This window comes from Rhipicephalus sanguineus, chromosome 4 (assembly GCF_013339695.2).
Source record: "Rhipicephalus sanguineus isolate Rsan-2018 chromosome 4, BIME_Rsan_1.4, whole genome shotgun sequence".
In the NCBI taxonomy this organism is placed as follows: Eukaryota; Metazoa; Arthropoda; class Arachnida; order Ixodida; family Ixodidae; genus Rhipicephalus; species Rhipicephalus sanguineus.
The window spans coordinates 197124708-197146007 of NC_051179.1; the positions used below are offsets into that span (position 1 = coordinate 197124708).

At 46.6% G+C, this 21300-nt stretch overlaps 1 protein-coding gene and 1 pseudogene across 2 annotated transcripts in view; one reads left to right on the forward strand and one right to left on the reverse strand.

Annotated features, from left to right (window-relative positions):
* The window catches only part of LOC125758368 (uncharacterized), a 42438-nt pseudogene extending 27854 nt beyond the window's left edge, over positions 1 to 14584 (reverse strand).
* The window catches only part of LOC119391015 (potassium channel subfamily K member 17), a 522775-nt gene that overhangs the window by 355605 nt on the left and 145870 nt on the right, over positions 1 to 21300 (forward strand). The window lies entirely within an intron of this gene.

A 21300-nucleotide genomic window follows, 5' to 3' on the forward strand; every position in this document is an offset into this window, starting at 1 on the left:
CCAAACTTAGCAAACCATTTAGCCAAAGCCTAAGTTTTAAAGCCTCTTGCTTAGAATTTAACATTAGTGATGTGGCTTTTTGATTTTGCAGGAGCCCCTAGAGCCAGGACCAGGACCCGGAAGGTGCTCAATCCGCATTCTGTGAAGAGGTTTCAGCGCTACCGGGACCAGAATTCCCGCCTCCGTCAAATTGTTGCAAGACTTAAAGGGGCCCTGCAACACTTTTCGAGCATGCTCAAAAAGCGCTGCCGATCGGTAGTCGAGGCTCCCGAGAACACGCGAGCCGAATATTATAGCGATGCGCACGGCCTGGAATTTGCAATAAATTCTCAAAGTCAGCTGAAAATCGCTTCCTCTTCTCTCGACAAATGATGTATTAGTCCGCAATATATGACGCGATTGTCGGCAGTTCCACCGTTCGCTGATGTTATAATCACGATAACACCCTCATTATTACTTTCGTTGTTAATTTTGAGTTCAATAAGTAGATAATATTATGTTTATATTCCGTTATGGCGTTAAAAACACCGAACAAACATTAATATTAGCACTTCCGGTCTCACCGACAGCTCGTCTGCTCGTAGTTGCGTAGTTCCGTTTTCTTCGCCATGCGCAGTGCCGAAAACGTGAATATTTCTGTGCTTTTGACCATTCCCGGTTGCCGTTGAGAGTGGCAGCCGTTCGAGTGTTGCCTCGTCAGCTGGGAACTGCATCGTCGGCACGTTCTCACGACCGACCGAGGCAGGGGCGCAGCATGTCTGCGATAACAATGCTGGCGTCCGGTAATGGCGGCGCTTCGGGGTCGTCCGCCAGTGCCGTCTTACGAGGCGGTGTATCGGAGTATGGGCCGAAACCGATCTCAGCTGTCATTCGTTCCAAACGAGCGCGCAGGTTTGCTTCCATGGTTGGCAGAGCGATGAATACACTACGGCGTTCGAGGTGCACACCCAACATTACCAAACCGACGCGCAGTTTTCAAGCACGCGCGATACATAGTGCGATCGGCTCCGCTCGACGAGAACGACGCAAGCCGACCGGAAGTGGCGGCACAGACCACGTGGTGTCGCCCAGACGTCAGAGAGAAAAAAATGAAGAAAAAAATTCCGCCGGCGCTCTTGGGCGGAGCCTCGCTCCTCTGCGCTCCCTCCCTCGACTCGCTGCCTAGCTTTCCACGCGCTCGCGGCGTTGAGTTGAGGGAGAAAGCTGCGGAACGTGATCTCTATAATTTGGCAACACCACTTCAAGACTTTCAAGACTTTATTGAGGTTCTTTACGATACAGTTCATGTTAATTCACAACACTGATTAGACCCATAGCCACAGGCTAGTAGGGGGTCTAACGGAAAAAATTATATAAGCACAATAACAATTTGTGAAACAAAGCACAACATCATCAAAACAAAAATAATTACGGAAAGGAAACAAAAGTATACAAAAAAGATTTCGTTAGGTTTTAAGATGAGGTAGTGCATAACTCATATGCATGATAGCACATACTCAAATGTAGGTAATCATTACAACATTCTTTTTACTTTTGTACATCATTATATAATCAAAACGAGTATAGTCGAAGCGCCAAAAATATGCGTAAGGTTTTGTGCATGGTTATATTTTATTGTTCTTCATGGAGCAAATATTTTTTAAGTGCATGTGGGAAACCCTTTGCATCTTTTATCTGAAGTGGTATTTTATTCCATGCTTTAACTCCTGCGAACTGCAGTAAGCGTTCACCATAGACGTTGTTTGTAGGTGGAAGATTAAAATTGCGCGATGTCATGCATCTAGTTACGCGGTTGGAGGAAGAAAATATTGATACATCGAAAGGTACACTGTATGTAATGATATTACTGACGGTGACTGCTGTTTTATGTTGCCGTATATAATCAAAAGGTAGAATTTCCAACTTGTGAAACAAAGGAGCGCTGTGTTGATTATAGGCCGCATTATCTATTATTCTAAGTGCTCGCTTTTGTAATGTGCGGATAGGTTCAAGGTAGGTTTTATAGGTCCATCCCCATGAGTCTACGCAGTATGACAGGTGACAATGAACAAATGCGAAATAAAGCACTCTGACAATATTACTACTAAAATAATTCCTAGCAGCTAGGAGCATGCTACAGCCGGATACTAGCTTAGTACATACAGAATTTATTTGCTTTTTCCAGTGTAATTGGCTGTCGAATACTACACCTAGATATTTAAATTCTTTTACCTGCTCAAGTTGGCAGTTGTTCATTGTAAGCCGAAAGGAATCATCGTTTACATTTCGGTGGCGGGAGTGAAAAATAGTATATTTAGTTTTCTGTGTATTGAGTGTTAATTTATTCACCGTAAACCACATAAAAATATTTTCTAACTCTTCATTAGCTTTACATTCTAGGTCGGCTATGTTGTCGGCTTGATGGATTCGAAAAATTTTTGCGGCATATGACTCGTGAAGAGTCATACGTCAATAATGAGACTGTTCCAATATAACTAAGAAAGGTGTTGCAGGGCCCCTTGAAAAAGCCCAAGAGGCCAATTGCATCTCGTGCGCAGCTTCTTGAAGCAGACAAGTACCTAAACAAGGACGTTTTGGAAATTATAAGAGTGGAAATGCATCTGCAGTCATTGAAAAAAACATGGGAGACGATGGCCAATGCAATTTAGACAGTTCGCCCTCAGTTTGTACTTTACGAGCCCTAAGGCATATAAATACCTATCCAGTGTACTAAGCCTTCCCACAGTAAAGTCCTTAAAGGAGTGGTGACACAAAAATTCTGACAAAATTTGACTGTTGAGTCACACTAATGGGTGCATATATGTGCCATCTGTACAATATCAACCACAAATACAGCCAGAAAAATATTTTAATTGCAGTTTTGAAGTTCGTGAAAGTGCCGAATCGGAAATAGAAGCAAAAGACGATGAGGTCATCGAGCGGATACCACTTACGTCAAGAGTTCTGGCCGGGTTGCCGGAGGCGTGTACGAGACGGACAACGCTGGTAGCGACACCTGATGACGCATTGCCTAACCAGAGACCTACAATATAACATCGCAGCGACTTACCCGCTTACTGGTTCTGTGTAAAGCATTAGCAGTGAGATAATTAGCAACGCACAGTATTCTCATTGCTTTTTTTCTCGACAAGAACAGCAACGCGACGGAAAAAAAGAAAGAAAAATATTGTAGTTGGACAGAACGCCACAAGATGTCGCTACGGGCTCCGCAGTTGCTGCTACTGCTGCAGCCGAGCTCCGGTAACCAGGTAACCGCAAACGTTAGGAAGTCTACAGACGAACTAAAGCTCTCTGCTGCCGGGATCATATTGCGTAGTGGACAGATTACTGCTTCGGCCCTCCGACGTGCGTACGTGGGATTGGTATGCCTTGAGAACGCGGCGTTGCCCGATATAAATACGAGTCAGTAAAACGTACATCACGTCACTTGCATGTTACGCATACACACTGTTACAGTGCGCCAATGTTGTGATTTCACTGCTTCTTGCGTCACTTCTCATCGTGCTACTTTACGAATGATCGGAGCGAAAATGTTTCAGCACGTCTAATGCTGCGGCCACTCCAAGCCTGGCGGTACACGTCGCCTCAGTTGGACGACGACGACAAGAACAAAATTGCAGCTACCGGCGATATTCGCAAAACGAATCGAGCTTTTCTTACTGATTTTTACACTCCTCCCAGCTCTTTCCTCCATCGCCGCACTAGATAAGCAATGTAGTTTGACGATCGAGGAAACAAGCACTCGCAACGCTCAACACCTACTCAACACAGCAGACGAAACTGCAGCGCTGACAACATGGCAGAAGCTGGCCAGTGACGTCACTGGCTCTCGCGGTCACCTGATCTAGTAAGCCGGCTACGTCACGGGGCCATCGAGTGCTCTTCGAAATCGCAACTGCCTCCGGTCGTAACATACGAGCATATAATTAAACATTCGTCTCGCGCTGGGGCAAATGAGCTTCGTTGCCGCTTTTATCGAATTAGTACACATTGATTAAGAGTAAAAAACAGAGGTTTACAAATTTTCTGTCACCACTCCTTTAAGAACGTGGCTGTCGGCCACAAATATAAAGGCAAGAGTTCTGCCTCAGATTCTTTAGCTACTCAAAGAAAAGGCAAGAAATGGGAAAATTCAAGACAGAGTTTGCTGCGTAATTTTTGACGAAATTTCGTTAAAAGGAAATCTGCAGTATGACCCTAAGGACGACATCATACGAGTACATGGATATGTTCATAGTGCCAAGAAAGAACAAATGGCATAGCACACACTGCAGCACTTGTGTTGGTCTCTGGGATAGCGAAGAAATGGATACAGCCAGTAGCTTTTTTGACAGAAGAGGACACAGTTTGCTCGGGGCCCCGTCTAATGCTATTGAAAATGTAATCATTGAGCTGAAGGCATGTGGCCTCTTCGTCAAAGCATTGGTTTGTGACCAGGGTAGCAGCAATTGCGTTATTGTAAGGACACTAGGTGTTAGCCGTGACAGACCTTTCATTATTACTGATATAGAGAAGATTTACTTCATTTTTTACGTCCCCCACCTCTTGAAATGTACGAGGAATAATCTGAGGAAGCGTGACCTTTCCATTGGTGATAAGGTTGCTTCCTGGGGGCACATTCCGACTTTCTATGAACCAGCACATCACCTGAAACTAAAATACCTACCCAAACTCACTGACCGGCATATTTATGAAAGTGCATTTGGTAATATCAAAATAAAACGGCCCTCTCAGGTGCCCAGCAACAGTGTATATCTAACTAGCGGTAGATGCATTCATAGCATTTAATGTTCTACCACCAGAAGCCACAAGCACGGCTGAGTTTGTTGAGAAAATGAATCAGTTGTTTGATTCATTGAAGAGTTCTTGCGTAAAGATAACTGAGAGAAATGAGGTATACAATTAGTACTTCTACAGGGCACATTGAATTCTTGAATTCTTGCATTGCATGCATTAAATATTGGAAATTCAAAGCACCTAGAGCAACCAGGAACCATTCAGGGTTGGCAGGTGACGATTGAAGCGATTTGTACGTTGTGGGCAGATCTGCAGGAATCCTATAACTTCACTTTTTTCTCGCTCATCGTCTGAATCAGGATCCCTTGGAGAACTTGTTTGGGATCATTCGGCAGCAGCACGGCTGTAACGAGGCTCCAAACACATTTCAGTTCACTGCCTGTCTCGGGCATGTCGGGAAGCTATTCAAGCTTTCAGATGGCAGCAACTGCGAAGCAGATAAGGCTGTTCTTCTAACTGAGCTAAAGAAATTAAGACTCAATCAGGAAATTACTACTGTGGCCGACACCTTCAGCTCAAGCCTTTCAGACACCGAAGGCACGGAAGAACCAGCAGGTGTACTTGAATCGAACATAGTTTGTTACATGTCAGGATACCTAGTACAAGCATTTCTGAAAGAAGCACCATGCTCACAGTGCAGGGATCTCTTGAAAGACAAACGCGAAGATTTCTCTTCACCAAACCAAATTTACATAATATTCAAAGCAGAGGAGGTGCAGGGCAAGACTCTGGGTAATTTAACAGTGCCCACACAAGCAGCTTTTAATTTTGTCAGAAAATTGGAAAAACTATTATCTGTTCAAATAGGTGCTGTAGCACACTTGAGAGGGGTGTCGGAGAAACTGCTTCGTATTATGCTGGATGTGACTAATGGCACATTTTGCAGTGCTCACTGTCGCAAAATATTTCTGCAAATTCTAAATGCGTAGCATTTCTTTGTCGCACCTGCGGCATCGGCCGCCGTCCACACCCCCACTGCGCATGCTCGGCTCGTCTCGTGCCGGCAGCAAGCCTCTCCTCTCCCTCCCTTCCTCCTTCCCTCCTCTCCGTCCCTCCCTCCTCGTGATCGAACGCGGGCGGTGTGTATATAATTCAGTCGAGGGCGTCTTTACTTGGCTTTCGCTTGACTTGACGCTTTGTTTGACTCGAGTAGATGCGATGGAAGCAACAGTACCTTCAATCAGCGTCCCACTACTCGTTTAAGGCAACGTTACCCCACCCTCACCGTCGTCGGCGTCAACAACAGCAAGCAACGCAGAAGACAAGGTTCCGAAGAGACGAGCATACGACGCTGAACGCAAGCGTTTGAAGCGAGCTGCGGACCTGGAACTTCGTGCACGAGAAGCTGCTGCGAGACGGCAACGACGGGCTGCGGATCCTTCACTCGGGGAACGAGAAGCAGCTGCGAAACGGCAACGACGGGCTGTGGATCCTGAACGTCGTGCTCGAGAAGCAGCAACCGTTCGTGAACGTTGAGCAGCGGATCCATCATTCGGGCAGCGCGACGCTTCTGCGAAACCCAATTACGCAACATTCACGCGATACCCCCACCACTGTGCGACGCATTTACTCGAGTTCCCCGCGTGGGAAGATGCGGGCGACATTTTTTCTACATATTAGGATTCTCTGGTATTTGAAATTCAAAAGCAGAGAATTAAGCCAGGCAAAGACTTGGAAGTCTGTTGCAAAACGAAAGCTGCAAAAAAATCACAGCATATCCACGGAGTGAATGATGATGAGTGGGCGAAGCTGCGGAGGTTCATCGGTAAACCGTGAATCTTCCGTGAATTCTGCCCAGTACATCATCACCGACGTGAGATCGGGCGCGTTTATACTAAAGGTTCGATGAGTTATGACGACTTGCAGCTCACTTTAATTTTACATGTACGCTGTGAATTTTCATTGTTTAGAAAACCATTGCTTTAGAAAACATCTGGCGTCTTTCGTTAAGCAGCTGGCGTATTTTCGTTTTGCTTTAGAAACATCTGGCGTTCTTTCGTTTTTCTTTTACAAAACATCTGGCGTCTTTCGTTGGTTTATTTCATCAATCAACGGCGTTCTGAACAAAATTTTTATTGTTTAATCACGCATAGGAGAAATCTCACCAGGCACTACCTTGGAGGTAAATAATGGCTGCTAATGGGAATGAGAGACAGAAGTCGGCTTTTAGCTAACGCTGCGAATTTTTTATTGTTCAACAAAGCACAGGAAAAATCTCCCACCGGCACCACCTTGGAGGTCAAAGCGTAAGACTGGTTACGCACTACGACTACGACTACTACGACTACGACTACGACTACGAGGGACGAACGGGTGCCACCTTAAGGAGCTTCGCCCCTAAAACTGATTATTTCAAAATAATTAATTGTTGGGCTATTTGGTTCAACATATCTGGGTTGGGAGAGCGAAGGCTTGGAAGGAAGGACAGGACGACATGAGCGTCTGTTCTTCTGTGTCGTCCTGTCCTTCCTTCCAAGCCTTCGCTCTCCCAACCCAGATATGCAAAAACTGACTAAGTAGTTCAAGACTATTGTTTGTGTGCTCACATACGGTTGTGTTATAATTGTTCTGAGCAAAATGCATACGCAATTCAAGGAGCTCATGACTTGATTGCACAATTTTACTTTTTGTTAATGTGTTTATAACCAATATATTGATATTTCCCACAGTATCCTTGTGACCACGAAGTCAAGTTTTGTAATGTAACTGTGTTGTGAATTGAGCGTGTGGTTACTTAAAAAGCGGGAGCGCACAGAATTATTAGACCGTACCTATTAGTTTCTGGGCAGTTGCCGTGCTGTCAAGTGGGCTCTTTACCAAGAAAGGTGGGAATTTTCCCAGCCCATTCGTCTGGGGTCAGCTGCAAGCTGCAACAAATTTTGTGCTACTCCGAGCCATTACTTGCCTCTTTTGAACACAAATAAGCCGACTGCCTATGCAAAGAGAAACTAGGTGTTAGCATAATGTTTCATCCAGGGCGAATTTATCAGGTTCGCTCCGCCAGTTGAATAGTTTTGTATCTATGGCAATGTAATATATTCATTGTTTTTTGATAATTACGTGCTGAAACCACGATGCGATTATGAGGCGCATCACAGTGGGTACTCCTCTTCAGTTTAAACGACCTGGGGTTTTTTAATGTGCACCTTAACCGAAGCACACGTGTATTCGGTTTTCGCGTCCCACCGAAATGATCGTCACGGCGGCCGCATCTGTTCTGTCGCCTAGTTTAGCTAGGCGACAAAACAAAACAAATGCGGCCGTCGTGGAGGGAATTCACACCCATTCAGAAGCAGGCAGCTGAACTTGGAACTGCATAGCATTAGAGAAGTAGCAAATGAGAATCTTATGGTCACATTAAATGACGTAGCTGACAAACTGAGAGTGCCTCACTTGATGGAATCGGATGTTGCGAATGTTCACCGAATTCCTGCTAAACACGACAAGGTGCCCGGCATCATTGTCCGCTTTACAAAGCAAGCGATAAGAGACTAGTGGATCAAGAATAAAAAAAAACATGGTTGATCTCTCCGTCATAGGAATCGGAATAACACGAAAGTAAAGCGTGCCCTTACACAAGTAACTGAATGTTTACTGTACACTGATATAAGAGAGTTTGCAAAATGTACATTGATGTCTGGCACCTATAGCACCGTTTAACGTAGATGTACCCACTTTGATGATTAGTGGTACGTCTCCATCCCGACAACTAACGTCCATGCTAAATGGTTAAACAAACCCTTGTGGTAGCTGTAGTAGTTAACGGTGAAAGCGTAATCAGAGAACGAGGTGTGATAGCAAGAGGAGCGTCGCATATTGGACGCAGAACTTGGTCGCCATCCCACGGCATGTTACACCACGGCCGGAGTGAGGGAAACGCAAAGCGCGTCGTGCCGCCCCGGTAGCCCGGCCGCGATTTTTCTCGGGGCGAGCGCTGAGCGGGGAACGCGGTGTTACAGCCAGGTGAGGCAGGCGCGCCTCGCAGAGCTATTTTTTAGTTTGGATTAGTGTGATGCAATGAGCGAGGCCGACGCTTTTACGACGCTTGCGCTAATGTCGCCCCCTCGCGGTGCGTTAAGGCATTGACAAAGTTGAACTTCTATTGAACGCGCCGAATGGGACGGGCGTGGAACGCGTTCGAGGTGCAAATCGCGAAGCCCACAGTAATGACGAATTACTCTACTTTACCGTTCACCGAGGGCAACACCACCCCGCCAACCGGGAGAGTGGTAGATATAAAAGGCGCGTTTGTAAAGCCTTTAGAGTCTGTGACCGTGGCGCAGTGGATAGCGTGCCCGGCATGTATTGTTGCGGGCCGAGCGGTCGTGGGTTCGATGACCGTTGACGGACCATTTTTTTCTTTGCCATCTGATCATGTAAATTTTTTGACGTCATTTCCGTGATGGAAATACGTCACTGAAGTCTTGGTGGACCCCGGCATAAAACACTTTCGTGTTGAAAGAACCTTAAGGATAGCCACCCACCCGTTTTCATGCAAGAAAATCTGACACGCCGCAATAGAGAACTGCTCCAAGCAATGAAAGAATGCGCCAGAGGTAAAGGCTAGAAGTTTGTTTGGTATTTCAACGGGAACGTTCTCGCTCGGAAAAGCGAGGGAGTGAATGCTGTGCATGTGAAGGGAAGGAGCGACTTAGACCGCCTATAGTGCTGACCGTCGAATGCTTTGTTTTCTTTTGGAATGATATCCCGGGTGATATTAACCAACTTACTTCATGTACGGCGTCGACATCGCTTAACGCTATTCATTTAACGCACGCTCTGTAAAAAACAAGAAAATGTGTTTGGAGGAATTTTTTGGTGAATTTTCATTTACGTTTTCTTTGGTCATGCTCACTGAAACTTGGAGCACTAATGATTCCGACATTTTTACGATGACCCATTATAAAACCTATTATCTGAACTGCCCCAGCCTGCGTGGAGGTGGAGTTGCTTTGCTGGTATCTGACAATATTGAATGCGATAAGCTGGACTTGTACTCTCTAATTACTGATGATTTTGAAATCATATCAGTCTGCACTGGCAGGTTCGTGTTCTCGGTATGCTATCGTCCTCCTAAGGGAAGTGTGGTCAAGTTTTTCGAGTTTTATTATAACTTTCTTTCATTTATAACAGACAGTAAGTACACATTAATAGCTGGAGGGGATTTTAATATTGATTTGTTGAAGGATAATTTTTTTGCCTCTACCACTATCCCTCAAGAGGAAGTAATATAACAGCTGCATCTTACCGGTACTTACCTACGGAGCAGAAACCTGGAGACTTACAAAGAAGGTTCAACTTAATTTGAGGACGACGCAGTGAGCGATGGAAAGGAAAATGATAGGTGTAACCTTAAGAGACAGGAAGAGAGCAGAGTGGGTCAGGGAACAAACGGGGGTTAAGGACATCATAGTTGAAATCAAGAAGAAGAAATGGATATGGGCCGGGCACGTAGCATGTCGGCAGGATAACCGGTGGTCATCAAGGGTAACTGACTGGATTCCAAGAGATGGCAAACGCGTGAGGGGGAGACAGAAAATTAGGTGGGTAGATGAGATTAAGAAGTTTGTAGGTATAACGTGGCAGCAGAAAGCAAAGGACGGGGTTGATTAGCGGAACATGGGAGAGGCCTTTGCCCTGCAGTGGGCGTAGACAGGCTGATGATGATGATGATGATGATGATAATGATGATGAATGTTTTGCTATGGAATTCAACACAACTCTGACTTCGAATGTGTAATAGACGAGACTCGGAGCCAGACGCTCAGCAACAGAACAAAAGGTTTATTGCGCGTTCCGATAAATAGCGGCTAACAGATGACGTCATTTGCACGTGGCTCACGTGCGTCTCAACACAGAGAGCGGCGTTTGGTGCCGCGTCCTAACATTCCTCCCTTTTAAGTTTAAATATATACACAATGTCTCTAAACACTGGAGCCAAAACGAACGACTGGTCTACGAGTTCGTGTAGATATTCTCAGCTCGGGTCCCTCGGGTGTGTAGAGAGGACTTGGGCTGGTGATGCCAGGCTCCACGTCGACAGGTGATTGTACCGGAGGAAGCCGGAAGTGGTAGTCAGGTAGTGGCTCTGAAGGCTTCTCCGTCGGCCATGCGCGCCTCAGTTGGTTGCGATGCCTATGGTGCACGTCTCCATTTGCCATTCGAACTAGATAGGAGACAGGACCCTTCAATTTGATTACTTCAGCCAACTTCCATCGCGGTCCCGCAGCGAAGCATCAGGCGTAGACCGAATATCCTACACCAAATCCTTTCACAATGATGTCAGAGGTGGAGTGCTGACGGACTGGGTGCAGCTTGTCTAATGCTGAACGTAATTTTCTGCCCATCATCATCTCCGCCGGGCTCTTTCCAGTCTCTGAATGTGGGGTGGTATGTTGTTTATACAAGTAGCGGGATATCTTGCACTGGGTGTCGTTTCCCGACTGTTTCTTCAACGCTTCTTTTACTTCCCTCACCATTCTTTCGGCCCTTCCGTTACTAGAAGGGTGATAAGGTGCTGTAAACACTGAGCGGATGCCGTTAAGCTTGAGAAACGCTTGCATCTCCTCGCTCGTGAATGCGGTTCCGTTGTCGGAAACGATAACATCTGGAACTCCGTGAGTGGCAAACAGTGCACGTAGAGCTGAGATTACTGCCGAAGTTTTCATGGAAGGCATAATCTTCACTTCAGCCCAGTTGGAGAATGCGTCCACCACGACGAGAAAAACTTCGCCTTGTACTGGTCCGGCAAAGTCGATGTGCAAACGGCTCCAAGGTTGATCTGGCTTAACCCAGAAGTGAACTGGTTCTTTTGGATCGCTTTGACGGTTCACTTGGCATCTTTCACAGTGACGCACAAACTCCTCGATTTCTTTGTCCATTTTCGGCCACCATATTAGCGACCTTGCTTGACTCTTCATAGCTGTCATGCCAGGATGATTTGCGTGCAACAAACGAAGAGCATTATTTCTTGCTGCTTGTGGTATGACCACTCAATTTCCCCAGAGGATGCAATCCCGATGCAGAGATAACTCATTCTCTCTTGTTGCAAAAGCCGCAAGATCGTTGTCAAACTTTGTTGGCCAACCAGAGAGAATGTCATTCTTCACCGTGGGCAATATGTGGTCCCTATTCGTGAGTTCCGCGTTGTCAGACCCTTGTAAGGGTGGATACTCCACAGCGTCCAACAGCAACACGTCACCAGGTGGTTGCGTCTCGTCTTCGCGTCCCGGTACTGGAAGACGGCTTAATGCGTCAGCGTTGCTGTTGCGGGGACCTGGTCGATATTCCAAGGTGTAGTCATATGCAGCCAAAAGAAGAATCGAACGAAGCATCCTTGGGGAAACAACCTCCGGAATGCGTTTCTCTCTGTTAAACAATCCCAGCAGAGGCTGGTGATCAGTCGTAACAATGAAGTTACGTCCAGCCAAATATTGGTGGAACTTCTTTACGCCATACACGATGGCTATGCCCTCCTTGTCAATCTGCGCATACTTTCGCTCGCTCGATCCAAGCGTTTTAGAAGCGTATGCTATTGGGCGTTCTGTGCCATCTTGTTCCCGGTGAGCCAACATGGCTCCAATTCCAACAGGTGATGCGTCGCATTACAGCACAATTCTTTGCTTCGGGTCATACGAAATAAGAACTGCTTCTGACGATAACAAATTCTTCAGCGCAACAAAGGCTCGGTCGTGCTGACTATTCCAGCTCCAAGCACTGTCTTTGTCCAACAAGCGGTGAAGTGGTTCCGCGACTTCTGCTTTTCCTTTTAGCAATCGGCTATAAAAATTAATTAGCCCAAGGAATGATTGCAGTTCTTTCTTTGATGACGGCGTCGGTGCGTTCAGCATCGCGTCCACTTTGCTTGTAGAAGGATGAATGCCCGTAGCATCAATCACATGACCCAGAAACTCAATGCTCTACTTGCGGAATTCGCATTTTTCTTTGTTCACCCGCAGACGTGCGTTCTGTATCCGGGTGAGCACTGCCTCTAGGCGTTCTGCGTGCTGTTCTGGCGTCTCTCCTGAGATTAAGATGTCATCGAGATAGCATTTGACTCCCGATACTCCTGCACACAACGTGTCCATGGTGCGCTGGAACAACCACGGCGCTACGGAAATGCCAAAAGGCAGTCTGCGCACTTTAAATAAGCCCTTCATAGTGTTTACAGTAAGGACATCAGCTGATGCGGCGTCCACAACAAGCTGTTGATAGGCCTGAGCCAAATCCAGCTTCGTGAAAATTTTGCTTGGTCCTAGCGTTGCTAGCATTTCATCAGTTGAGGGCAAGGGATAGACGCTACGTTGAACGGCCTTGTTCACCGTGCTGCGATAATCACCACACAAGCGTACGGAACCATTTCGCTTTCTCACGACTACCCATGTAGAGGACTGTACTGGCTCCCACACGCCTTGCTTAACAAGCCTGTCTATCTCTGCTGCCACGTCATCTTGAAGGGCAAACGTTACTGCTCTGCTCTTCAAAAACACCGGCTGTGCTTCATTTTTTAGATCAATGTGCACTGGTTGTATAGTGCATCTTGGAAGATCATTCGCAAAGACCTCATGATATCGCTGAATCATTTCTGACTCATCAGATATTTTCTTTACTCCTTGAATTTTAATTCCTAAAGCCTTAAACCAACTTCTTCCAAGAAGACTACTGCCTTGCTTGTTCACCACTAGTAAAGGCAACTTTGCACATTTTTCTTTGAAACGCACTTCGACTATTGCTTTTCCCACCATCTCAAGTGGCTCTTTCGTCCAAGTCACAAGCTGCGTTCCGGTACTGACTAGCGGAATTTTGCCTGCGCGTCCTTCAATTGCTCGCCACGTTTCTTGACTAACCAGCGAGTGAGACGCTCCTGAGTCTACTTCCATATGCACCTCTTTTCCTTGGATCAGCACAGTGGTAATAAATTTTTCTGACTCGCGAACTTCGTAAACAGAGTAAAGCTCTTCCACTGCGTGCAACGGTCTGCTTGCCTGACTTTGCTTCCGTGCCGGATTTTTTCCTGGCTTCTGTGCCGCAGTTTGATTATGACTTGACGGCGATTCTTTTCTGAAGCGACAAGCTCTAGCGATATGGCCTCTTTTCTTGCAATAGTGACAAGCTTCATAACGAAATTTGCAAGTTTTAGAACTGTGCTCACCGTTGCAGCGGTAACAGACGCCATCTCTGGACGCAGCTGGCTCCTTTGGGCGCGTTTCGTGGACGGCCGGGTCGCCTGTGTAGTTCGCGCCGCTGAGGCTTTGTGTCCTGATTTCTCGTTGCTGCCGTTGGGTTGCTTCCGCTGTCACGGCCATGTCGTACGCCACAGTGAATGTCAGGTCCCTTTCTGCCAGTAGGCGTTGCTGCACAGCCTCGTTGCTGATGCCGAAGACGAAACGGTCTCGCATCATCTCGTCCATAGGAAGCGTGTCGTCTCCGAAGCCACAGTTTTCGGCCAGTCTTCTCAGCGCTGTCACGTAATCTGCGACGCTTTCGCCTTGCGCTTAGTTACGCTTGTAAAATAAAAATCTACCGTACAGCACTGACGGCTTCGGATGCATGTGTTCTCGGACCGCTTTCTTGATCTTCTCGTAGGCTGCGGCAGTTGGCCTTTCGGGTTTGACCAGCGTCACGATTAGACTGTACGTTTCTCTCCACAGGAGCTGAGTAAAACAGCACGCTTTTCTTCATCCTTCGAAAGCTTGTTGACTTCGCAGTACATTTCAAGTCGCTCCACGTACTCGTCCCATGACGCACTTGTACCGAGGCGATACTCTCCGATGCCGCTGACTGGCATTGCACTGCGCGTCTTGTTTGGGCCTGCGCTGGTCCGCTGCCTGTCTTCGTCGCCACTGTAATAGACGTGACACGGAGCCAGACGCTCAGCAACAGAACAAAAGGTTTATTGCGCGTTCCGATAAATAGCGGCTAACAGATGACGTCATTTGCACGTGGCTCACGTGCGTCTCAACCACGGTGTAAGGAAAATCAGTCTTTCTCGACGCTAGGTGGCATCGCGTCGCGATCTTCTAGCCGCGTTCCATTTGTCGGACAACATGACCTCGATGCTGTCTTCTAAGCTGTCAGCCACGGAGGTCCATGCTGTCAGGTAACTGTCTACGATGCTGTCCAGAATTGGAACACAGCCTTAGGTGTGGACACGCCGCCCGACGGCGCGTCCACATAATGTTCACCTCTTTCCTCCTCTCGGCCCCCATGTCGCAGCGCCTCCCACGCAACCGCGGCCGGCGCATGTACTATAGAAGACGAGCTGCGTGCGTAGCGTCCGTAACGGCGTTGCGCACGTGAGAAGTCAGCGAGCAGAAAGACTGCTCACGCGCTCTAAGCAAGACGCCGCTCTTTTACGTACGCAACGCTGTTAGGGACGCTATGTGCGTCGGGTGCGCCGTTTACACCGTGGCCGTATGAAAACGCGCCGTTCAGTTGCTCTATCCTCCTCCGCGTGCACGGTTAAAAAAATGCAATGAGGTGAAAAAAAATGAAGAAAAACGCGCGTTCGCCTCGTCGCAATAGGTTTCTTATGCTCCCATGTCGCAGCGCCCCCCACGAAACTGCGGCCGGCGCATGTATTAAGGGCGAACATTATCTGGACGCGCTCTCCTTCGCGGCGGGCGGAGAGTGTCCACACCTAAACTATTTTTCTTACACCGTGGTCTCAACACAGAGAGCGGCGTTTGGTGCCGCGTCCTAACAGAATGGATTTGTTAACCTTGTTAAAATGCCAACAAGGGTTACACCAGAAAGTGTGTCTCTTCTCGATCTGCTCATTACGAACTCATCTCAAGTAATAGCTGAAACAGGTGTAATATCATGCGCAATCAGTGATCACCTTCCAGTGTTCTTAAGTATAAATAAGAATCTAGCAATAAAGTACCGGCAAGAAAAAGCTACATATCAGCGTATAACCAACCAAACCATGACTTTATTTCACTACTGAATAACACAAGTTCAATGGGATAATATCGGCATTGCAAATGATGCAAATGAGGCCTACGATAAGTTTCTCTACGTATTCAAGCAGCTTTACCATTCCTGCTTCCCATTAAAAGTGCGCGGATCAAAACGCAAAACTCGCAAACCTTGGGTGACTATTGAGCTACGTCAAGAAATTAAAACGAGAGACAAGCTGTTCAAAATATTCTTAAATACGCGTTCAGCAGATGACCTCAGGGTATTCAAGCAATTTAGGAATAGGCTAACAAAAAAACTGCGCCAAGCACGTGCAGAATACTACTCTATATTGCTTGAAGTTAAAAATGGTCGTCATGATTTGCTATGGTCAAGATTAAATCTCTTACTTAGACGTGAGCAGCCACAAGCCTCTCCACATGTGCTAAAGCTCCACATGTGATAACGATATATCTGGAGTCGAGCTGGCAGAAGCTTTTGACGACTTTTTTACAACTCTCGCTCGTAGCAACCCGTCAGAGGATTTCAATAAATACATTAATTCATTTAATAATGAAACAATATTTATGAGCCCTGATACAACAGAAGTTATAGCAGTAATACAAAACCTTAAAAATAGTCCTAGCTATGACATAGATGGCATTCAAGTAAGACCCGCGAGACATGTTGCAGCCATCATTGCGCCTGTTCTTGCAGATATATTTAACCTATGCTTAGATACCGGTACATTTCCTAGAAAAAATGGAACTTGCTGAAGTAACGGTTCTCTATGGGTCATTCCACGCCAACTGTCCCAGTCGGGGCGCTCGACAAAAATCAATTTCTCTGAAAAATCTGAGAAAATTACGCACATATAGGCATTAGTTCTAGAGTATTTTCCCAAAATATTTTGAGCGGCAAAAATTTTTCGGGCACGTGAGCGCCATTTGAACTTGTCGATATGGTGGAAAACCAGGTACGAAAGAAAAATTCGCTATAAATGGACTGTTTCACGCATTCATTCAAAACTTGCTTTTTTGTGTTTTTAGAGCATCGCGCTTTTATTATAGGACAGTTGATTGGAGTAGCTTTATATTTTTCACTCCTTAGCGCGTAGGTAAAATGGAGTAAATTGCAGCGTTTTCGGGAATTTTTTTACAAAAGACGATTACATACCAAATACATCAATTATTTTTATAGAACTCTCCATAAAACGTAATATCTCCTAAAATGACTGGTTTGCCTGTGTGCGGCGCACAGGCTCTAAAATAAAATCCGGAACATGGAAAAAACGCTATATTGGCCTTTGTTCAGACGTCTGTAGCACCCTAGGGTGGTCCAACAAAAATAAGCAGAAAAGCGTATACGATTGAGAATCATAACAACTTCGTCCACAGAAAGTTTAATCAAAGTAGTTTTTGTTTTAGTTAAGAAAACATTTTTTGAAGTTTAGTCCCACCATTGCAATATTTTGCTATGGGGGCAATACAAACCGACTGAATTTACTGCATAAAAAAGAGGTAGTGTATTCTTAGCCCAGAGTTTTCAGTTCCCTTTCTTAGTACTTTATGATGTATATTACATATCAAGGAGATGATAAACAGAGGTAAAAATATAACAATACCATTGGCTTAGATGCCGAAATTCCCCAATAATGAATCGCGTTACTTTTGCATGCGGCTCCGAGAATCAGTTGGCGTCAAAATAAGTGAAGTCTCAAAGTCCATGTAAACCGGAGAAGGGAGGCGTGAGCGTGGTCATTTATAGCGGATCCAAACAGAGTTCATCTAAGTATTCCGCAACGAACGGCGCACGATGTGACTACGCGCCGCGTATTCATGCATTCCGCCCGTCGTCCGCGACACTACGGACGGGATATGCCAAGCTATTTTTCACATCATTATTTGGATGGTTACAGGCAGCAGATATTGGTTAAAGTAGATTTTGTCTGTCTGGTAACATGCACTGTTTTACAGCTGTTATGATATCACAGCAGCCTATTTTTGTGGCGTAGTTGTCTGGCGCCGTCGCAGCCGCCGCTGCCACCTCCGGTGTTCGTAAACAATGCAATAATTAACACAATTCATTATTTAGGAATTTCGGCATCTAAGCCAATGGTATTGTTATATTTTTACCTCTGTTTATCATCTCCTTGATATGTAATATACATTATAAAGTACTAACGAAGGGAACTGAAAACCCTGTGCTACGAATGCACTACCTCTTTTTTTATGCAGTAAATTCAGTCTGTTTGTATTGCCCCCATAGCAAAATATTGCAATGGTGGGACTAAACTTCAAAAAATGTTTTCTTGACTAAAACAAAAACTACTTTGATTAAACTTTCTGTGGACGAAGTTGTTATGATTCTCAATCGTATGCGCTTTTCTGCTTATTTTTTCTTGGACCACCTTAGGGTGCTACAGACTGTGGGGATCGCGGATAAGAACCCTCGCCCTCGTCCGCCCCGGCGGTGACAAGACACAGCAGCGAGGGCCACTGCGCATGCGTGCGGATGAGGACATGCTTCATAAACAGGCACGGCAAGCGGCCAGGGGGGGAGTTGCCGGCGAACTGCCATGAGGTGCGCGTGTGCGCGCGGCGTGCGGTCCGCCGAGGCCAGGGTTAGCGGGACCGACGCGGAAGTGTTTGTGGAAGTTGCTTTTATACGTATTGTCATTTGTTGCCCTAACACTTTTTGAAGCTCAAGTAATAAATGTTCTTTTGAGTTACGTCGACGAGTGGCCCAAATTCATTGGAGTGGACGGGGAACCCCACAACTGGCGCCCAACGTGAAATCGGCACCGTCGACTGCCAGCAAGAATGGAGGCCGCACTGCAAATGCTGCTGGAGACCATGGAGCGCCTCGACGTAGCCTCCGCAGTGTTCTGCGCGGCGAGGGGAGACGCCGAGTCCGCTAGCTATCTAGCAGCGAAAGGCGTGGCGATCCCAATCATCGGCGTTGGAAGAGGGCTGCTGCGCTAGTTTGGCCAACCGGGCCCACCGGCGCGAGAGGAGTCCGAGTTCAAGACTGTCGACGTCTCGAAGGATCCCGCCGACTACGATGACGCGGAAATGAAACAGGGCGAGTCCGATTCAAAGGGACACTGCGGAGAGCCTGGCAGGGACAACGAGGACACCGCGAACGTTTTGGCTGTAACCGAGGGCGGAGACCCCACCGACGACGCTGAGCCGGCCTTGGTGATGCCGGCTGACGACAACGTCGACTTGAACACGAGCATGGCCGCGATGATAGAGGAGGACCGAGCAGCCATGACGGAGAGTGTGGAGACGTCGACACCTGCCGCTGCTACCGAATCGTGCACGGACGGCAGACAAGGCCAAGGCTCTGGTCAAAACGCCGCGCCTCCGGTCGGTCAAGGGATGCCGCTGAATTGCGATCCCGAAAACGAGGTCAAAGATGGCGGTGACGCAGAAGACGAACAGGCCGCCTCGAAGAAGGGAAGTACCGATACACCGGTACCAGCCAAAGATGCCGGCGACGACACAATGGCCACGAGAACGGCTGCAGCAGCAGCTGTGGCGGAGGCCAAGAAGGATGCAGCCGAAGGCGGCAATGCCGTGGCCAAGAGGGCCACTCGGCCTCCGACAAGGGCTGCCGACACGGCTGCCAATGCAACGCCGAGCGCAGCCATAGACGAGGAGCCTGTGCGCAACCTGTGGGTGAGCGGTCTGTCCAACACCACGTTGGACACCGCGAAGACCATTCACGTCGTCAAGGAAGGCGGTGAGGTGACGTCTTTCTTGGAGAGAGGGAATGTGTGGGGATCGCGGATAAGAACCCTCGCCCTCGTCCGCCCCGGCGGTGACAAGACACAGCAGCGAGGGCCACTGCGCATGCGTGCGGATGAGGACATGCTTCATAAACAGGCACGGCAAGCGGCCAGGGGGGAGTTGCCGGCGAACTGCCATGAGGTGCGCGTGTGCGCGCGGCGTGCGGTCCGCCGAGGCCAGGGTTAGCGGGACCGACGCGGAAGTGTTTGTGGAAGTTGCTTTTATACGTATTGTCATTTGTTGCCCTAACACTTTTTGAAGCTCAAGTAATAAATGTTCTTTTGAGTTACGTCGACGAGTGGCCCAAATTCATTGGAGTGGACGGGGAACCCCACAAGACGCTCTGAACATAGGCCAATATAGCGTTTTTTCCTTGTTCAGGATTTTATTTTAGAGCCTGTGCTCCGCACACAGGCAAAACAGTCATTTTAGGAGATATTACGTTTTATGGAGAGTTCTATAAAATAATTGATGTATTTGGTATGCAATCGTCTTTTGTAAAAAAATTCCCGAAAACGCTTCAGTTTACTCCATTTTGCCTACGCGCTAAGGAGTGAAAAATATAAAGCTACTCAAAGCAACTGTCCTATAATAAAATCGCGATGCTCTAAAAACACAAAAAAGCAAGTTTCGAATGAATGCGTTAAACAGTCCCTTTATAGCGAATTTTTCTTTCGTACCTGGTTTTCCACCATATCGAAAAGTTCAAATGGCGCTCACGTGGCCGAAAAATTTTTGCCGCTCAAAATATTTTGGGAAAATACTCTAGAACTAATGCCTATATGTGCGTAATTTTCTCGGATTTTTTCAGAGAAACTGATTTTTGTCGAGCGCCCCGACTGGGACAGTTGGCGTGGAATGACCCTATAAGAAAGGAGATCGCAATGATTTAGGAAATATAGACCAGTATCCATACTTCCAATATTCCGAAAGCTTTTGAGAAAGGGCTATATACTAGGTTGTCGGATTTTATTTATAAGCATGGCCTACTATCACCAAATAAATTTGCGTTTTGTAAAAATAAATCTACTGAGCTAGCACGAATCGAACAAAAGGAATATATATTAACACAGTTTGAAAAGAAGGCCTTCGTTATTGGTATCTTCGTGGATATTTCGAAGGTGTTCGATCTTGTGAACCACACTGTACTCTTAAAAACTTCGAATGTTATGATATTCGCGGACAGGCTCATATGCTCCTGAAATCATATCTATCGCATAGAAAACAGGCTGTTTGCATAGACAACATAAAATCTGAACTAAAGTCTGTTACTTCTGGCGTTCCACAGGGCAGTATATTAGGACCATTGCTCTTTAATATGTATCTTAACGACATTTGCAATATTAACACCACTGCTAAATTTATCATCTATGCTGATGATACCAGCATCTTTTTTACTGGAAATAATCTTGATCTCCTTGTTCGGGATTACAATGACACCATGAATGAGCTACAAAAATGGTCTGAATCCAAGTGCATGCGTATTAATGAGAAGAAAACACAAGCTGTCGTAGTCCGCCCCAAAAATAAACCAGTTCTTTTTTCCTTCGGACATTAAGCTGAACTCGCGACGTATAGATGTGGTTGAACAATTTAAGTGCCTCGGAGTCGTTTTTTCTTCCTCTGTGTCTTGGGAACAGCACGTGGACCACATTTCAACGAAACTGGCTCAAATAACCGGGGTCGTAAGCAGGCTCAAATACGTTCTTCCAAAAGCAATAAAGTTACCGCTCTACAATTTTCTTTTTTACTCCTATTTAAACGATTACCACTTAGTCTGGGGCACGGCTACTTCTGGCTGTCTTCAGCG